Below are 20,633 nucleotides of genomic sequence, written 5' to 3'. Positions count from 1 at the left end.
CGAGCACAGCTCTGGAGGGCAGTTCCATTAGAAGTGAGAGGTTCCTTTAACTGACAACATCCTCGCTCAAGCTCACAGCCACCAGGCTGAGGAAGCCCACTGGGCCCACCTTCGAGCGTAGTCCCCAAGTCTGTCACTGGGGACAGTCTTCAACCTATGGGGGATGGGAGCTGGCAGATAAATGCTCCAGACTCCAGTCCCCAGGGACTCATACCCTGCTGCCCTCGGTGGTGACCTTGCTAACACACCCTGGGCTGATTTCCTTCCTTCCCGTCTCACTCTCCTGTGCCCTCATTCCTGTCTCCTCCCAAGCCCCGGGATCGGCTTCCACATCCTTGTCCTGGTCTCTGCTTCTGGAAAAGTCAGAAGGGAAAGTCAAATTGTAGGGGTGGTTGTGACATTGAATGTCGCCAAGAGGTCACGTAGCATGATACCCGGGAAGAGCCATTAGCAACAGGGAGATGGGGCAGGTTGTCGAGGGGACACTGCCGTTGAGCGCGGGGGCAGGACCAGTACCCCGGGCAGCTAGCCCAGCATGTGAGCGCTTCCTGCTCTGTACGACCCTTAACACCGGGCTCAGCCTCGGTCCCCAGAAAGAATTATTCCCTCAGCCGGAGTTCACTGAAGGGTTTATGGACAAACTGAATAGGGGGGTCTTCACCACACCCTGCGCTGCGAACTCTGTCAACGCCCTTCGGACATTGACTCTTCTCAGCCACCACGAGGTCCCCCTTTCTGATGCCGGGGCCCTCTGCCCTGCTGGTCCTGGACACCTGTCCTCCACGTAGCCGGGCCGCCTCTCACAGCCACCTCCCTGAGGGCCAGGCTCGCTCATTCGGATGACGCTGAGAGGTGAGAAGCCTCAGGTCTGAGTGACCCTGTCGTCCGTGGGGATCCCACGTCGGCAGGGTGCCTCCTCCCACAGTGGCTTTTGACAGAGAAGACACGCCAAGCACAACAGACTGGCTGATCTAGTGCAATCTTTCCCCGCAAGTCAGAGCAGATGCCTTACTGTCGCATGCAAAGGACCGAGAACAATTCTTTCTGGAAGTCTTTCCCCCAGGGTCCTTTATGACAGACTCATAAATGGCTAGAGCTTACATGCGCCCTTGGGGAACTCCAAGTGCACTGTTTCCATTTACCACATCCGGCCTCCCCGCACGTCCCGGCCCCCAGTCATCTGAGCGGACGTTCACTGAGCACACACTTGCACCAGCCCCAGGCCCCCAGGCTTGGTGCCGCGGGTGCAGGTGGAGAAGGCAGCCTCATCTGTGCCCTCGGGGGCTTCCAGCCAGAGAAGGGGAGCACGGCTGTGTGCTGCTGGGCTGGGGGCACCGCAGAGAGCCAGGGCCTCCCAGACAGCAGCCCCTGGCTTCCCAGCTCCCACTCTCTCCTGTACCACACACACCCCTCTCTTGTCCCTGGGTTGCTCAACCAAGAATCCCGGAGCAGCAGGGGGCTTGGGTGCCCTTTACTCCCACACTGCTGAGATAATGAGCTCAGAAAGGGCAGGCAACTTTCTCACACAGCACAGCAGGTGGGTAATGAAGCCAGGACAATAACCTATGCTCATTGCTTCCAAACCTCCCCTGTCCACTGCTGCCTCGATGGCATCCACAAATCAGATAGAAGCCCCTGGGCACATACACCCTAAGCTTTGGTCATGAGCACCAAATATATCTCATTTTCTCATTTTCTCTGTGTTACAAGTGCTTTATCTGGAGGGGTAAGGAGGTGGTGTGTGTGTGTTTGTGTGTGTGTTGGGTGGAATTCCATGTTACTTGCTCTTCTCATAATCCTGGAAGGCTGCTTGGAAGAGGAGGTATTTCAGCAGTCTTTCAAATAGATATACTTGGTGGGCTGATTAAGGAAGGACCCCAGGGACAGGAGGAGTAGGGATTGAATCTGAAATCCAGGGCTGGTGAGAGAGTCAGGATGTCAGCTAAGACTGAGCACCTGTCCTGTGTAAGACCCCGGACTGGCTGCTGGAAACTGCCAGCCACCCCAGGGTTTCTTTGACCTGTGCCCTTGGTTCTCTCCTCAGAAGATAAAACACAGTTTTATTTAACTTCCTCCTCCCAAACAACCAGTCAGGAAAGAAAAGGAGCAGAGCCGTCCAATCGACCACAGTGAAGCAATGGCCCAGGGGGCCACAAGCCGTGAGGCCCCAACATGCTTCCCATTGGGGCAAGAGGCCCCTTTCGTTTCTGGGTGGGAGACACCAGCTGTCTGGAATCTCTGGAAACCCCATGGGGAGGAAACTGGAAACAGGCATTGAAAAGCCAAGATCCCGAAGCTCGTTCTGACACATCCTGGAAGCAATCTAGCCGTCCACCGATGGAGTGGCTACTTACAAATCCTGCCACATCAACAGCCCAGGCTTTATCCAGCAGTGAGACAATAATTATGCCAAAATTAGCTTCCTAGCTTCCCATCCTGTAGTAACAGCAGGACCCACCATGGTGGGTGTACACATGGATAAAGGCGGGGAGAAGTAAACTGCATCCCAGAAAACCTTGGTGTCAGGCTGGAATTCCTGTATTAGCCTAGGTGAGGAAAAGGACAGCATGTGTGCTGGGCTTCTCCTCAGCGTGTTTGATTGGTGGTCACATTGCCCTTGAAAACCAGAGTCTGACATTAAAAAAGGACTCTTGCAGGAAAAGAGAAGTTTATTTATTGATTTCCTAGCCATTAGCTTTTCTGTTTGCCTATGGTCACTTGATTTTCTGGATGTACGGGAAGCTCAGAGAGAACTGTAGAACTTCTCTTAGCTTGCACATTTCTTCAACGGGTAAGCCAAATTCAGATTCCCTGCCCGTCTGGGTTTTCTGAACAGGCTAAAAGTGGCATGTACATAATAGTTCACTCTATAAAAACAAAAGCGTCTTCTTGGATCTAGAGTTGGAAAAGATCATCTTAGGGGATGTGTAACTGTAAATGATCTATCTGGTCCACGCTGTTCTGGATGGACACAAGTCGTGTCAGACCGTACTTGTGGGGCTGGATGAATCTGCTGTATGACTTCACTAAAGAAGGATTAAACCTCCTCATTCGTTGGAGAGTCATGACTTTCCCCAGGAGGGAAAGTAAGGTGCAATCATTTTGCATTTGCATATCACTTGACCATGTACAAAACACATTCACTTCCTTTGTTTCATTTTATTAACAAATATGGGGTCTTCCTTCACCAGAGCCCAGGGAGGAGGGCATGACAGATTCCTGAGTGCTGGGGCTGTGGAGAATCCTAGCACTCATCCTCTGAGTCCAGAAAGTCTTAGAAACCATTTGCTCTCTGGTGTCTGGGATGAGTTGCCCAGAACCATGCTTGTCCTCATGGGAGCTCGGCATAGAGACAGCGGGGCTTTATGGATGAGGAGTGGGGCTCTTCAAAGACCTATACCTCTCTGGTTTCAAACCTAGACTCAATACTTGTTTGCTGTGTGATCCCAGCTTTGTGTCGGAACTTCTCTGAGCCTCAGCTATAATTTGGGGCAAGAATATCTTCCTTCGAGAGTTGTAAGGATTAGAGGAGATATGTATGTAACATGTCTTGTCCAGTGAGTGCCCTGCCCCCTCAATAAACAGCAGCTAGTCCCAGGTTTGGGGACCCGCAGAGTCAGTTTCTCTGTGTTACCGCACCGGCACATTCAGGGGCAGAGCCCATGGCCCCCATCTCCTTAGCTCTAACAAAAGACACCCCAATACTGCAGATCTTACCTCTGTGAGAGGTAGCAGGGTGGTGAACGGGCTCTCTCATTCCCCCTTATTCCAAACTCTCCTGGAACCCTCAGGACAGCGAGGCGCCTCCAGAGCAGACCCAGACCTGTCCCCAGGGGCAGGCTTCTGGCTGTGGAGAGGGGCCCAGCCAGGGTCCCATCTTGTCCTGCCGGGAATCAGCACCTCTCACCGAACTCCAGACCAAACCCCAAGGCTCCTGGTAGTGCAGTCGGAGACAGACTTTGCTCCCTGGCGGGAGAGATGCTGTTTTCAGGGCCCAAGCTGGGCACTCTGTGAGACCTGGGGCAGGAGAGGCTCAGACGCACCCTTAGGGTTCTCTGGAAACTCGGGGACACCATCACGTTGGCCCTTGTTTGCTGGTGCAAGCCCAAGTGTAAAGGCAACACCAGGGGCGCCTGGGTGGCTCAGTTGGTTAAGCGACTGCCTTCGGCTCAGGTCGTGATCCTGGAGTCCCCGGTTCAAGTCCCACATCGGGCTCCCCGCTCAGCGGGAGTCTGCTTCTCCCTCTGACCCTCCCCCTCTCATGCTCTCTCTCTCTCTCACATAAATAAATAAAATCTTAAAAAAAAAAAAAAAAAAGGCAACACCAGCGGAGACTGGCAGCCATACCTCGGAGGCTGCTGGGCCCGCGCCCTCCACTTGGTTCCCTCCTTGTCTTCTCGCGGTGGCTGCTTCACACATGTGGGGTGTTGGCCTGGCTCCCGGAGGTCTTTAGGTCTCCAGGCCCTGCGTGGACACCCATGCTCATCACATGGGTTCTTGGTTTCCCTAATGCCCTGAGAGGAGAAGGGGCCCAGTCCACCACAGAGAGGACTCCGCAACGCCCCTGACATATCACCCCATCTCATTCCCACAGGTTCCCCCATGATGGTGTTCTGAGTGTCTCCCTTTGCCAATGAGAACTCTGAGGCTCACGCGGTGATTGTTGAAAGTTTCAGAGCCCAAACTGGCAGACCCGAAAGGCCAGGCCCTTTGCATCACACCAGAGGACAGAGCTGTCACTTGTGGTTCTGGTGATGGCTGCCCAGGGTCGGAGGCCCCCTCAGGCTGATGGAACAGGGAAGGAGCCTGGTTCTCACGGAGCCTGGCCCCGTGGCTGGGGCCCTATTCCCGTGGCTTTTGAGAAATGTAGCCAGCCTGGGGCCCATACCTCTCACTCCCAGGCACCCTGACCTAGAGCTCTACTGTGCACACAGCTGCCCAGTGGGAACCCCCTGGGGCTCCTGTGGGCGCTCTACCTCCTATCCTGTACCTCTTCCTCAAGCCCCCCAGCTCCCTTGTCTGATGGGCGGGCGCAGAGCAGCGTCAATTACAGTGCTCAGAATTCCTGTTGGCCCCTGAGACTTCTACCTGTTTATGCAGAAGTCAGCACCACACCTGAGGGGCTCCTTAGAGAGGTTGCCAGAAAGCTCCACTGTGCTCCTGCTGCCTGCCCTCAGTCAGTCCCCAGGGCCACCCGAGCCAGTGAACATGGCAAGAGGAGTCACCTGCCCTCAATACCTGGCATCATCCGGAACTCAAACAACTCTCCCTCACCAGCCAAATAGCCTCTGAGACCTTCAAGCTTTGGGCTCCAACTGGGAGACCAGGTTATTCTCCCCATCCCGTGTGGTGACGCTCTGTCCCCAGGGAGCTCCTGAGGCCTCATTGCACAAATGCCCTTGAATGGCTTTCTCCACTTCTCTTAGGGTCCTGGAATTTGGTGGTAATAAATTATGCTTCTTTATAATCCACCTGCTCCCAGAAACTGCCTGATGCCTAGTAGGCATTCAATACACTGGTTAATAAAATTATTTACTTACATATTTTTAAAATCCATGCAATACATGACCAAATTAAAAAAAAAAAAAAAAAAAGGATGCTAAGGCCCAGACTGTGGCCCTGAAATGCCATTTATCCCTGAAACTAATGAGGGTTTCTTGGAGAAGAGGCTGATTCCAGGCCTGGGCAGGAAATGTACAAGACGAACCTGGAACTTTTTCTGTTGTGAAGCAAGGGAGCCATGGAAGACTGCTACAGTCTACAGATCTGATGGCAATGTTGAATCAATGCTGGTTTGATGACGCGCCCAGCCTTGTTGAGGAGGTGCGTGTAGTAAGAGGTTCAGTGATTCAGCTGTGATCACAGAGCTAGAAAGTGAATCCACACCCAGTGTTCTTTCCACCACTCCACATTGCTGCTCACCAAACAGGGGTCCCGGAACCATGCTTTAGGGGCAGCCTTGGGTAGACCTTGAGAACATGAGCTCTGTGTTGGGCTGCCTGAGTTCATATCCAGCCCCACCACTTGCTAGCTACATGATTTGGGGAAAATTATTTAATCTCTCTGTGCCTTAGTGTCCTTATCATCGTCCCTCATAGCACCTATTTCATAGGGCTGTGTAAGGATTAAATAAAACACATAAAACAGGGTCTAGAACATGGGGAGTGCTCAACGGAAGTTGAGCGTTTATTATCGGGTTGTATACTGCATTAAGCATGGCTTTCCCTGGGTCTCTGAATGGTGATTCTGGGTGGGGAGAGAAATAGGGGTGTTGAGCGAAGAAAAGAGAGCGGATGGAACCCCAGAACCAGCTGCATTTCAAATGTTTGGAGCTAGTCGTGAAGGGAATAAAACAGCAAGAGCCATGACACACCTTTACAGCATTGTGATCTGCCTCTGCGGACCCATTTTCAGACACTGTCTCATTTTGGCCTCATAACAACCCTGTCTGGTGGATACTATTACCCCCCATTTTGCAATAGGGGAAATGGAAGCTCTGAGAATGTAGGTCCTGCCCAAGTTAGGTAGCAGGGTGGGAACTCCAGGGGACAGGCTGAGTTACTCTGGTCATCTGCAGAGGAGCAAGACTTCAGGGGCCGTAGGGCCTGCAGGATGACCTATGTCAGTGGTTCTCAATCTTGAGCGTGCATCAAAATCCCCTGGAGGGTCTGTTAAAACCGCAGAAGCCTGGGCCCACCCCCAGAGTTTCTGATGCCCGAAGTCAGATCGGGCGGGTTGAGCCAGCCGCGCGCCCTCTAACTGTGAGCAGCAGCGACATCTCGTGGCGAGGAGGGGGATGAACCTTGGGTTCCGGGCGAACGTCAGCCCCCGCGATGCCCACCGGTCCAGGATGATGCTGGTCAGGGCAGCGCCTCCCAGATGGATTTATCTAATAGGCCCAGTCCTTGCCTCGGAGTGTGCGGGCGCCTGCGTGCCTCATTGTACCCTAGGGCCTGGGAGACCTAATCTTGCTTCCCGGGACGTCCAGCTTCATTTCAGAATACTTCTAACCTCATTTTTGGAATGAGTTCCTTCCCTGGTCTTTCCACCTGTGAACCAATACCTTGAAGTCTCGGCCACAGATGGGGTGGCTGCGGAGTCAGCAGAGGGACTTCTCGGACGCAGTGTCTCACTTAACAATTGCTTTCAGCCCATAGGAGCATTTTATAATGGAGCTTGACATGAATCCTCGGCAGGATTTTCAGACTGATTAAGGTTGTAGTATGGGCTTGTGAGCTAGTGGGGAAGGGAGCCTGGAGGCCTGGACAGTGCCGCCCCTGATTTCCTCTACTCCTGTGGTTGTTCACTGGGTAGACTGGGGTGTGGGCATCTCTGGGGTCGGGCAGCTGTGGGGACAGAAAGTGACGCTGGGCCTGTTTCTGCAAGACCTGGGTTCGGTTCTGCGCTCTGCCCCTGAGCTGTGACACCTCGGGCACCTCACTGCAGCATTCTGAGATTGTTCATCCGGCAAAGGGGGAAGACGAAATCAGCCATTTAGGAGTCTGCGGAGTCTGGCACAGGGAGCGGGCGCCGTATGGACTGTCGGTAAGAGGAGGACAGCGAGTGGCGCCCCGAGGCGGGGTGGCCTGGGAGGGGGGCACCGGGGAGGGGGCGGTGTTCGGGGCTGAGGAAAGAACATTACCATTCCATTCCCCCCCAACCCCCACCCCCGCCGCCGCCACGCCCCCTCCACCCCACCCCCCCACTCCCAAGGCCGCCGCCTGGCGCCGGTAACTTCGCCCTGCCCTGGCCTCTGCTTTCTGCGGCAAAATGGAGCGGCTGGTGCCCTTCCGAGGCTCCCTCCCCGTCGGAGTCCCGTGGAACTTTCGCTTCTAGCCGGGAGAAAAAATTAATAATTAATCGCCAGGTTAACGGGGACGGCTGGGGCGCGGAGGGAGCAGGGTGCTCCCTGCTCGGGGAAAGAGGGGCGCAGGCCGCCCTCCGCAGGTGTCCCGTCGCTCTGCGCTGTGCTCGGCCTCGGCCAGCTCCACGCAGCGCCCGCCTCCCCCGGGACCCGGCTCCGAGCGCTCAGCCCGCCGGCATCCTTGGGTCCCCTCACCCGCCGAGCCGCGCCTCCGTCGCCCTGCGGCTCCCAACCGGCAGGGGGCGCCCGCCTGGACGGGGCCCGGGGCGGGGTGACAGTGAATGGGGAGGCGGTGCCTTCCCCGCAAAGCCTAAACCCTCCCCGCTGCGGTGACTGGGCCGGGCGAGCCCTATCCCCCAGTAGCCCACCCTCCGCCCTGGACATGCCCAGTTTCCAAAAGGGGCCTGCGAGGTTATTCAGGGAGGCAAGGTCAGCCTCTTGCCCAGCCCTGCCCAATGGAACTTTCTGCAGTTACGGAAATGTCCTATATCTGTGCTGTCAAATACAGTAGCTACTGAGCACTCTAGCTGTTCAAAATGTGCAACTGAGGAATTTTGTATTTCATTTCATTTTATGAATTTGAATTGAAATTGCTACATGTGGTTAGTAGCTTTAGTCATGGACCATCACTCCTTCGTCAGCTCCCCCCACCCCCGCAATTGTTCTGGAAAAGATCAGAGAAATTAGTTGACGATGAGAAGCATGTAATTAACCTCGTTAACCCTCCTCCACCAGGTTCGGGGCCTCATGGCAAAGGAACTGGTGCACAGGAATGGTAGTGGGTTTTGGAGCGACAGAAGGCTCCCCAGCACGGCGAGGCTGTCCTGGGTGAAGTCCACTCCGGAGGTTAAAGTCTTCTGGGTGCCACAAGAGCTCCTGGGGGAGGGGGGTTGCATATGACCACCAGTGGAGATGCGGAAGTATTCTAGTGTCTCCCACCTCCAAATCCCAGGGAATCCTACTTTCTCTGATTTCCCCACAGTCCCGAAGTCAAGGAGGTCACTTAACATTGAATCTGGCCCCTGCCTGCCAGCGGGTCAAAGGTCACTGCCATGTCCAGCCAGGTTTCACTGGAACTGCAGTGGAGGTTGTGACGTGATGGCGCTGGGCAGGCTGAGCCCAGGGGAGAGGAGCTGCAGGATGCTGTGGACCCAGGGAGGGGGCCTTAACAGCAAGCAGAGAGAGCAGCCCAGACCGACTGTCCCCACAGCCCGGAGCCAGCGGGGTACAGATCAGCCCACACAATCCCTGTGCTTTCCCGCAGGCTGGCTCTCTGAACCCCAGGGAGTGGCTGAGAGGGTGCGGGGGGGTGAAAGGGGCAGGCTGTGGGTCTGGACTAGCGCAGTCGCGGGTACTGGGAGAACAGGATTCTGACCCCAGCTGGCCACTGCGTACCTCTGTGTAGCATGTAATTTCTCTGTGTCTCAGTTTCCCCCAGCTGGAGATGGCACTAATGGTAACTCTCTGGGCTGCCTTAAAGGGTTGCTGTGGGGTTCAAATCAGATAACAGGTGTTCATTTGTTAATGTGTTCATTCATCATTAAATGTTTATTAAGAACTTGCCTGGAACAGGGGCGCCTGGGTGGCTCAGTCGGTTAAGCGTCTGCCTTCGGCTCAGGTCATGATCCCAGGGTCCTGGGATCGAGCCCCACATCGGGCTCCCTGCTCAGTGGGGAGCCTGCTCCCCCCTGCTTGTGCTTTCCCTCTCTCTCTCTCTGACAAATAAATACATAAAATCTTAAAAAAAAAAAAGAACTTGCTTGGAGCAGGACAATCTGTCTTCTTGGTGGCAGCAGAAAGATCAAGAAGGACCCCCGTGGGAGCGCCTGCCGGTCTTAAACACCAAGCACTGACAATTAACTGTGCAAACAGGCTTGGTACCAGCCTCTTCTGTGTGGGCAGAGGCCAGCTCGGGGGAGGAGGCAAAGGCAAGACCCAGGAGGGAGCAGGGAGAAGTGTACTACAAAGCGGGGCACAGAGGAAGAGGGGCGAGGAGGAGGGGGAGGCTGGCTCAGCTGGGTGGCCTCATCAGGCCACAGGAGCCCACTGGTGGGCTGCTGGTTCAGACAGTGCCAGGCCTGGGTTCTCCCGGAAGCTGCCAGAGAAGGGTCCAGCAGGGTGGGACTTGGTATCCCCAAATCTGCCGGCGGTTCGGGGGTTGCTCAGCACTGTCTTCTCCGATTTGGGCCTCCATCTGCTCTTACTTCCTCACCCCCGGCTCTCTGTCTGTCTCTTTCTCCTGCACAGGCCTTTTCCCAGCCTTGCTGCTGAGTGTTTGGAAATGGTGCCGCCTACAGAAGAACCCCCCCGCCCCGTCCCCTGCAGGAGGCCCATGTGGGAACCAACCTTACTCCTCATTTTGGGCTCAGGCTTCCCGGGGCCTTTCCCTCCGGCAGAGATTCCACCAAGAGAGCTTGTACCGGCCTCGCCTGATGGTGCCTTCCAGGCAGATGAGGGGCTGGGCCAGAGTGAGAAGGGAGGGTCTCTTGTCGGGGGCAGGCGCCGTGCCAGGGCTCCTGGGGGCAGTGGGTTGTGACCCAGGCTGTGTGGTCAAAATGGGCTGGGCCCACTAGGGCAGAAATAATCGAATGGACAAGGCAAGCAAAGACGATGGGGGGCAAACCCAGTTCCTGGCACAGAGGTAACTAGCTCGCATGCTCTCCCTCCGACAGGGACCGACGCATCAAGCCCGAGGCCCCAAAGTACAGCATCAGTCTTGTCTTGTCACTTTTCTCTTGTCGGGCTGGGAATTTCCCAAACACATTAATCATGTGTCCTCTTCATCTTACACCTCAATAGAAGAGGGTTGGCTAAGAGGTTTATCCCTTTGAGCCTGATCTGCCCTTACCGAGCCCTGCCAGCCCATGGGCCTGGCCTGCTGGGAGGGGAGCAGGCCACCAGGTACTCCCAGCCATCCTGAGTGGCCTGCTTAGCCAGTCTGGGCCCCAGTTCTACTGGCTGTCAAGCTGGGTCTCCTGGGCATACGGTGTTTGGAGAAGCTCAAGGGCAATTTTCCATGCGACTTGGCAAACATTGCTCTCCACCTCCTCATCACTTTCTGGGACGTGCATAGACTCAGAATCCTTCCCTCTGGATGTTCAGCTGAGACTGTTGGCACAGACGGAAGTAGATGGAGGTTCAGCAGCTGATGTGGGACCTAGTGAGGTCCTGCTGCCCAACCCTCCACTTACCTCCCTCCGCAGATGGTTCCAGGGTGAGGTCAGCCGGTCCGTGCTGTGGGCTGAGCACGTGCTGCGGGCAGAGCTGGGTGCTCAGGGTGTGCTGGTCACCTTCTGTTTTGCCTGCCTGTCGCCCCTTGCCCCTTGCCCCTTATTCTGGCCAAAGCATTCCAATTCTGAACCACTCACCTGTAGTCTGTCAGATTCCTGCCAGTCCCATGGCCAGCAGTTAGCAGCTGGCCCAGGCCTGGCCAGTCAGAGATTTCGCCCCGCCCCCACCCTGGCCACAGCTATCGGTGCAGGGATGGGCATCAAGACTTGCCAGGGTGGAGGGGTACTCTCTGCTGGTAGGACATGGGAATCTGGGACTGCTGGTGGGCATCTCGCCACCGTCGGGAGGAGAGCCAAGGCAAGAAGCAGAGAAAGACCAATCCCTTGAGCTCTGAGAGCTACCATGCCTGGAACTGTCCAGCTAGGGAAGCATCTACATTTCCTTTTTTGCCTAAATCAATCTGAGTGGGTTTTCTGGCGCTTGGAACCGAGAGTACTGTCTGAAATGGGGGGGGGGGATGGTGCACGGAGAAATAAAGAGGGGAAGTGAAATGGTTTCTACTTTCAGAAAGGCTCTGGGCTGAGGGGAAATATGGTTTCCATTCTTGGGTATGTGAACACATGACCTTCCATTTTTTAAACCAGTGTGTGTGTGTGTGTGTGTGTGTGTGTGTGTGTGTGTGAATACATTCAGAAAAGTTCTTAATACTTTTTATTTCTCTCCCGAGTAATACATAATGGAGAATTTACCAAAAAAAGAAAAAAGGAAAGAAGGTCACTCATATCCCACGATTTGCTGCTATTCGTTTTCAGTGTGTTTAAAAATGGCAGTAGAGTCCTAATGTACATATCGCTTTGGTCTATTTTTCTTCCCGCTTACCAGAACATGGTGATCTTCTTTAGGAACATATAAAGGAACCTATTAGGACGTAAGGTTAGTGGCACAACCGAATTCACATGCATCTCACTATCTAACCTCCCATCTTGTTTCAGAAAGAGGCACAGGAGGGCGCCTGGGCGGCTCAGGCCTTAAGCGTCTGCCTGCGGCTCAGGTCATGATCCCAGGGTCCTGGGATCGAGCCCCTCATCGGGCTCCCTGCTCAGCGGGAAGCCTGCTTCTCCCTCTCCCACTCCCCCTGCTTGTGCTCCCTCTCTCGCTGTGTCTTTCTCTGTCAAATAAATAAAATCTTAAAAAAAAAAAAAAAAAAAGAAAGAAAGAGGCACAGGAGGCCATCTGTGGACAGAAAGTGGTGATTTTTCTTCATTGGGTCATCTTTGGAGAAAATCTGAGAAATGGAGCATTCATTAGTTCCCTCGCCCAAGGAGCAAATGTTTCAGTGCCTAGGTAACTAAGTGCCAGGCACTTAACTATGTGCCTAGGGCATGACTAGACATGGTCTCTCCTCTCATGGGGCTTACACGGCGGGAATGGGGGGAAACGCCATTCGCCAAATGCTCACAAAACACAGGTAAACCGTGAGCTGTGACAGGTGCTTCAAGAACCTAACATAGGAGGCTTTGACCCACTCAGGAAGGGTTTCCTGAGACAAATGAAGTTCGGGCTGGAATCTAAAGGACGAAAACGTGTTAGCCAGGCCAAGAGAGGAAGGGGTGCATTTCGTGCATAGGAACAGGTGGATAATCTTGAACGGCTATGGTGCGGGACTGTCTGAAGTCAGTGTGGCTGGTGTGGAGACAGGAAGAGCATGTGTCCTATGACACGAGAGCAGGTGGGCAGAGCCAAGTAGGAGCCAGGTGACGTAGGACTTCTGAAGTCACATTAATAAGTTGTCTTTATCCTAAAGATGAAGGGAAGACCCTGAGGTTTCCCCAAGCTGGTGTGTGTGCATGACATGACTAGGTCTGTGCTCTGTAAAGGTCATGTGACTGCATCGTGAGGAATGGTCCAGAATGGGCTCAGGTGCCCCTAGCAGGTAGATGGCTATTGCACTAGTTAAGAGGTGAAAGGTCAGGGTACCTTGCATCACGGTAATGATGTAGGAAGTGGAGAAAAGGTGTGGAGGGATTAAAGAAGTATTTAGGAGATAAAATCAGCAGAACTTGGTAACCAATGGGTTACAAAGGGTATGAGAAAGAGAGTGTGTGTGGGATGCTTGCTCAGCTGGTTAGGGAGCTACCACACACGGAGCTGGGAACCCGTATGAGGAGAAGATTAAGTGTTCAGTCTTAGACACACTGAGTTGGAGGAACCTTTAAGACATTCAAAAAGAGATGTCAGGTAGGCAGTTGGATGTCTCAGTCAGGAGCTCGGAGATAATATCTGTGAGTCGTTTGCAAATTGTGTGCACTGACCCTTGAGATGACCAGCTGGTGTGGGTTCTGGTCCCAGCTTCACTGATCAAATCCCTGCCTGCCCCTGGGACTCTGTCCTCAGTGTTTGATCAGTCCAAAGCTTCGTCCAACTATAACATTCTCTGAATCTGTGGGCATATGAGGATGAAGCATTGCCCAAACATCCCTGAATTTTCCCTCCCCCCGCCCCCACCACCAAACAAAACCAGGGAAAGAAGTGTTCCAATTTTGGGAGTGTTCGTGGCTCTCTTAGACTGGCCATTGGGAAGTTCTCATTATGACCTTGGCTGTCCCTTCCCTGGTCAGATCGAAGACCATCCTGAGCATCCTGGATTCCTCTTCTTGAGTGGGAAGCCCCTCGTCCTTGTTTGAATGCAAGAGTGAGCTACATAAGCTGCTGGTACACAGTGAGACAGATTCTCTGATGAAGGTTAAGGTCAAAGGCGTGAACTGTGGAACAAGGATGTTTCTTGCCACAGACCCTCCAGGGCACTTCCCCCAAGGTTTTCCTCCCCTTCCCTGCCCCCAGACTGGTCTCTCCTGAACTTTCTGCTCTCTGTACTCTTTCCAGAAATGTGTTGCTGGGTTTCCATGTGTTTGCTAATTTCACAAATGACCCAGTTCCTGATGATGTCCCAGGTTCTGTTGCCCTTTCTTGGCCAGAATAACCCGTGGAAGAGTGTCTTCCTGGAACTGTCTGCCACCCAACTCTCTCCTGGGTGCTGGCCAAGAGCTAAGAACCATTCATTCAGGGCTCACTAGTAATGTCTATTACGTGCTTAGACACTGGAGATATAAAATGAGCGAACAAGCCCCCTCCTGGCCCTGGAGACACCTTCTTTCTAATTGTTTTGAAGTATGGTCTGGCCGACTTTCCCCTAAATTTTATTACCAGCCTCTTCGCCGTGGTAAAGCCTCTTTTTGGCTCACTCACTTAGCTTTTGAGTTTGTCCCAAAGATCACCGATACTAGTGATTCATTTACTGAGGGCTTCTCATGTATCAGTCTTGATGTCGAGCACTGCACCTTCTTTATCCCATTTCATCCTGGAAAACAACAATCAGTGTCTCCCACTTTACTCCTGATGACCTGAAAGAGATGAACTCACTTGCCTGGGTTCCAATAGCTGGGATCTGAGCCCAGATGTGGTCTGACTTGGAAATGTCGGACTCTCCCCACTCCGCCACCATTGTTGGCATGGCTGAGTGTTTCTCACCGGAGAACTTGGTGTCAGCCACAAAGGGCCAGTTTAATTTGACTGTAGCCTGAGGAGTGCAGGAGCCTTGTCTTATTTCCGCCCTCATCCCCAAACACCTGGAACGGTGCCAGGCAAATATTTGTTGAATCCATCGGAATGAATGAAACACTTTGAAAACCCCCTTCCCCACCCGCTATCCTCAAGCATGGCTTTGGCAACCATCTACCCTGGTGCATTCGATACACTGATGACACAATGGGGGTGAATCTCAGCTGGAGGGCTTGGGGTGCACTGCAGGTCGAAGGCCCAAAGCAGTAATTTATTAAGCCGTTAGTAAATGGGTAGGTACTTGCATTTCTCAGGTATGTTTGAATTTCTTCCTTTTACACCAAGGAGCCTATAAAGGCAAAAGGATTTTTAGCAAACAACGAAGCAACACTTTGAGAAGAAAAGAGTCAACTGAAGCAAAGTTCATTATTTTCTAAATTTGCTTTTCTGCTGAGAACTTTGGGTGAGCGCACATATCTATTTTCAAAGCCTCCCCGGCCCTTCAGGCCAAAGCCACCCTCCTTCGTCCACACCAGTCCCCTCCCTGGGGCCCCTCCGGGCCCCTCCAGCCACATTCGCTGCATCAGACTCGCCGTGGCCCCCGGGTCTTTGTCCTTACTGTTCTCTCAATGGAATCGAATCTCCTTTCCCTTTCTCCTTGCCTGGGTAAGTTTTATTCATCCTTCTAATTCTAGGAAATCTTCAGTGCCCCATCCGGACCCCCACATGCACCATCTCCGGTCAGTGCCTCTCTTCTGCATTCCCTATGACTCCGGTCACAGGACACACCAGTTTTTCTCATCGTACCCCATGGGCTACCTCCCCAGACCCCCCTAGCTGCCCTAGCCTCCCCAGCAACAAGCATAGAGCCTGGCCCATGCTAGGTGTCATGAAATAGCGTTGTGATCGATTGCTTTACCACCTTATCAAATAGTTGCAGAACCCCTTACTGAGTACCTACTATGCGCCAGGCTTTGAATGTATGTGGTTCGCAAGCCTGGTGACAGCCTTGCAGGGTAGGTTTGACGACTCTTACTGTAGAGCAAAGGGAGCTGGAGCTCAGAGAGGTTTAGTAACTTGTCAAAGGACACACGTTTAGACAGACGCTGAGTTGGACATAAGCTCAGGCCTTTAGGACTCAAAAGCCTGTGCCCCTTTCCTACAAGTCCTCCCCGGCTTTAAGTCACCCCCCAAATCTCTGTCACCTCCAAACTCTACAGATTTTCAAAAGAAAATTTGCTTGTCAGCTAAATGGCCTTAGATAAATCACCTGATCCCACTTGGCTTACCTCTTGTCAGGTGTAAAATGGAAGAGGGGTGAGCCACGTGAACTCCAAGGTGCACCGTAGCACGGGGGGCCACCTAAGTGCACAAATTAGGACAGGATGGAACTTCACCTGAAGACAAACAACCCTGGAGCATGACTTAGCCAGACTCTGTGGGTGTTTTCTAAACTGTGGACACACACAGAGCCCCCAAGTGTGTACAGATCCCATGCATGCCTTCCAGCTCCTGTGAGTGTGCACACAGCCCGTGAGCGTTCTAGACTGCGTGTGTGCAAAGAGCTCTGGGCCAGGCAGCTAGGTTGTTTGTTTTGTGGAATAAACTGTCTCCTGCTGCTGCTGCTTCTTCTTCTTCTTCTTCTTCTTCTTCTTCTTCTTTTTAAGATTTTATTTTTTGACAGAGACAGCGAGAGAGGGAACACAAGCAGGCGGAGTGGGAGAGGGAGAAGCAGGCTTCCCGCTGAGCAAGGAGCCTGATGCGGGGCTGGATCCCAGGACCCTGGGACCATGACCTGAGCCGAAGGCAGACACTTAACGCCTGAGCCGCCCAGGCGCCCCCTCTCCTGCTTCTTCTAGGCAGGTCTTCCCTCAGGAGAGATGAACTCAAGCTGTTCCCCAGGATTTGAATCAACAGTCTTTGGGACGCTCTTCCTAGGCTTGGCTTGACCATCCCTGCTTTCTGGGGCCCATGGAGGCCTCACCAGTGTGTCAAGCCTTCCCCAACCAGAGTGCTTTCTCCTGCTGCCCTCCAGCTGCCCGGCTGCCCCCTGTCTGCTCCTCAGGCGGTGGAGCCGTGTTTCCAAGAGTGTAAGGTAGAAGGTAGATGTCCCCCCTCCCCACCCCGAACATCATGAGCCTGTCAGCAGCAGGTGAAGAGGCTGGGATTATCAGTGGGGAATTGCCCTGGGGAGGCTAATAGGGCTACAGGGTCATAATTATATGTTCTTGATTTAAAAATCACATAGATGGCGAGAGGGAGCAAAGAAAACTGAGAGACAGAAAGAAAAAGTGCAAAGAGGGAGGATCCTCACAGCCCGGGGTGGGGATGAATCCCTCCCAGGTTACCCAGAGTCCTGCCCCAGGGCACTCAGGAGCTAGCCACCCTTGAACAGTCAGAAGCCAGCTAGGGCTCAGGCACCCCAGGCCCACCCAAAAGCCCTCTCAGGACCCCTGTTCCTGTTTGATCATGGGCCCACCCAGCCCCTGCGAAGGCACAGGGCCGGGTCGCTGATGGTCCCTCCCTCTTGCCTGCTCTCCCCTCCCCCCCGCCCCAGGGTTGAATACAGAGATGGTCTAGGGCTGAGGCTGAAGCAGGACCCCTGGAAAAGAAAGGCATTTGATGTCAAAGCTGGCTTTGCTGCAAGAAACAAATCACAAGAATTCAGGAGGAGAGACGCCTCATCTGGCTTCCTTCCTCTGGGGCCCTGGTCTAGGAAAAAGCATGGAGTCAGAAAGCTCCTCATCCTCAGACCCCCTGCATCCCTGCACCCTGCTCCTCCAGGTAGGGGTGCTCCCCCTCCCCCACAGGCTCTCTCCTAGCCCTGGCTTCCCTACCATGGGGCTCATGAGCAGACAGGGCTATGGTGCAGGGGGAGCCCAGTCCACGGCTTCCCCTCTGGGCCTTGCAGACCCCAGCACCTTAGGGAAGGAAGGAGGGGAGAGAATGGGGCCGGGGGGCACCTCTTGGGGCTGTACTCTAGACAGTCCATGAAAAGCATGCAAATGCCGTGCAAAAATAGCATGCAAATCTGCACATCTTTCACCTATTCATCCTCTGTCCCTCCACCCCCACCCCAGGGTCCCATGATCCTTTAGGCCGTGAAGGGGGAGGCTGGCTTCTTTTCCCCACCTCACAGCCTCAGCAACCTTTCTTCTGTTTTCTCTCCCCCAGCCCTCACCGCATCCTCCCTCATCCCATCCCCCACCCCCACCCCCGCAGGTGCACCGCCTGACATTTGGTAGTTTGAGAAATAAGCGGTTTGCTACCTTGGCTGCAGCATCTTCAGGAGGGGCCTCTCTATGGGTTCAGACCTTAAAACAGTGATGGGGAGGAAGGAAAGAGGCGATGCCTTGCCTGGGAATCCACCCTCCAGCCTTAGATCCCCTTGGCACTTTGCGCGAAAGTCCAAAGACTGTCCAGACAGGGAGTGGCAGGGCGTTCTCTGCTTCTGGTGGGATCACCTGGCCGAACCCCTATTATGATTATACTGCTATTGCTATTTTATCATGAGGGAAGGAGCCCCTGGAGGGTGGGATTCATGATGAAGAAGCAGAGTGGAGACTGATTGTGATCATCAGTTCACAATGGATACACCTATCGAAACGTCACATTGTACACCTTAAATATTTACAACTTTTATTTGTCAAAAACAAAACCAAAACAAAACAGAACAAAGCAGCCGAGTGGGTATCAGCCCTGAGCTGATAGCTAAATTTAGAACTTAGCATTTGGAGAGTTAAATGTAAAGTGATTGCTTAAAGCTACCTACGCTGGTTCTTTTAGTGAGCTGCCGTGGGTCCTGCACCCACAGGGAGCGATCCCGGGCTGCCTTAGAGGGACAGTTACCGAGCTCTGTGGCCCTGTTCTCAAAGTACTGGGCTGCGTGCCTCTGTCCCCGTACCTGATCCCGGCGGGACATGCTCAGCCCAGCCCTGCCCCCTCCCCAGCCCCTTCCCTGAACTGGAAGGAAGACCCCCCACACCTACTGCCTTCCCAAGCTTGGCCCAGGCTCAAACCAGGCCTGCCCCAGCAGCGGGCTGGGGAGGAAGCCTGACCACCCGTTCGCCTGACTCGGCCTGGGACAGGAAATGCCTCAGCCAGTTTCAAAGGCTCTCTAGCCAAGGGAAGGAAGCCACTTGAAGTGGGTCCCCAGGGCAGGCCGATGCCTTCCAGGGGCTGGAATAAATGAGAATGCCAGGCCTGGAGGCTTGGGGGAAAGATCGCAGACCCTTCGCACGGCTGGGCAACAAAGTCCAGAGTGAGCAGTGAGCCGGACCCAGGTCTGCCCCTGAATGCAGTACTTATGGATGACTGGACCTTCTTCATGGCCTGGCCTCCAGGGCCTGGAGACCAGGGGCTCTAAGTGACCCTCCCTTCAGTATGTCATTCCTGTGGCAACAACTAAAACTCTATCCCCAAACGCCAGGGATGAAATTCTCACTTCCTTGCAAAGAGACTCTGCAGCTTAGCTTGGTGCCCACCCTCCAATTTATGTCTAGCTCTGGTCCTTTCGGCTGGCCTCCAAGTCCCTTTTTCTGTTTGTTCTCGGGAAAGAGAATGCTGAGTCTGAAAGGCGTCTTGATAAAGTCAGGCAGATGGTCTCCCCCGGCCCACATCGACCGCCTCCTGGATGAGCCCAGGCAGGGGCTCCCAGGGAATCTGGCTTCCTCCGCACACCTGACTTCTCCTCCCTCCCGGAGAAGGAGCGCCTGTGCGCACCAGCCTGTGCCCTTTGCTAATGTTGTCTGTGCCCGCCCCGTTTAAGCAGCAGACCAGCCACATTTTACAGACGAGGAAAGTAAGACCTGGAAAGCTCCAATATGCTCAAGGCCTCGCTGTTAGTAAAGGACAGAACCAGGACTGGAAGGCACATTTGATTGACTCCTTAGGGACCTTTTACTTCGTTCTCCCAAGTGCTCCTTGGTCATAGTGGCCGAAGGGAGCCCACTGAGTGAGGACTACACTGACCTTTGCTTTTTTTGCCTGTGGACACATTATGGGCAACATCACATCACATCAGTGGCAACAATAGGGGAAGACACCTCTTAACATTAATTGGGGCAAGCCCCTCTTCCGTTTAGCCCTCTCCACAGTCCTTCCCTGTCTGGTTACTGCTTCCTCTCACAGGACTCCACGAATTTTAGTCCTTCGGCCTCTCCAGTGGGGCAACAGATAGTGAATATCTTGCCCACCCCTCCCGTCTCCCCGGGACCAGAGTGCTCGACCCATCTCCTCAGTGTTGATGCAGCTACTCATTCTGACAGAACGGGGGAAGTAGGGAGCTGAGTGGAGAATGGGGGAAGAGGGAACCAAGTTCATTCCAGAATAAATAGTACCGCTTACCTTTTATTTGTGGGCAGATTGGAGATGTTGCCCCTGACAAATGTCACCCTGACACCAGCACAGTCCACTGGGGCGTCACAGAGCAGTTCTCAGAACACCTGGACTGTGTCATGGGCCAACTATGGAGAAACCCTACCCAGCAGATCCCCACCCAGCCCACTGGCCATCCCCAGCCTCCCACCCCCAGACTCCCTGGCGCCGCAAGCAATCCTTGATCCCCTAAGGTCTGGGGAGAGAACACGGAGATCCTGGCTCCCATACCCTACCCAGTATTTTAGTCCAGTCTTGTGGGGAACAGCAGGAAAGTTAGATGGGGATAAGGTCACATTCCTGACCTTAAAAACTCTCCGATCTCTCATATATTCCTGGTAGAAGTATAAATTGGTACAACCTGGGAAACGTTTTGAGAAATCTACTGAAGGTAAACATAAGCCTACTTAGCAACACCACTTCTTGTATGTAAGCAGTAGAAATCAGTGCTTAGGCTCACCAAAGGACACGGGCAAAAGTGTTCATTGTAATTCTATTCATGGTAGATCCAAAGTGGAAAAAACCCAAATGCCCTTCGAAAGGAGAATGGATAAATGAGTTGATTATGTGTATATATAATTAATACATACAACTTTATATATTT

The 20,633-nt window shown here is 53.6% G+C and overlaps 1 long non-coding RNA gene across 3 annotated transcripts in view; it reads left to right on the top strand.

Annotated features, from left to right (window-relative positions):
- Positions 1–6,803: 6,803 nt before the first annotated feature.
- The window catches only part of LOC144382498 (uncharacterized), a 119,489-nt gene continuing 105,659 nt past the window's right edge, over positions 6,804–20,633 (top strand). For all 3 annotated transcript variants that reach the window (XR_013449498.1, XR_013449497.1, XR_013449499.1), the window contains exon 1: positions 6,804–7,545. This is a non-coding gene — a long non-coding RNA (uncharacterized LOC144382498). The remainder of the gene's footprint in view (positions 7,546–20,633) is intronic.

Source organism: Halichoerus grypus, chromosome 7 (genome assembly GCF_964656455.1).
Source record: "Halichoerus grypus chromosome 7, mHalGry1.hap1.1, whole genome shotgun sequence".
Taxonomy (NCBI): Eukaryota; Metazoa; Chordata; class Mammalia; order Carnivora; family Phocidae; genus Halichoerus; species Halichoerus grypus.
The sequence above is the reverse complement of the archived record's forward strand: the minus strand, read 5'-3'. Positions and strand labels throughout refer to the sequence as shown.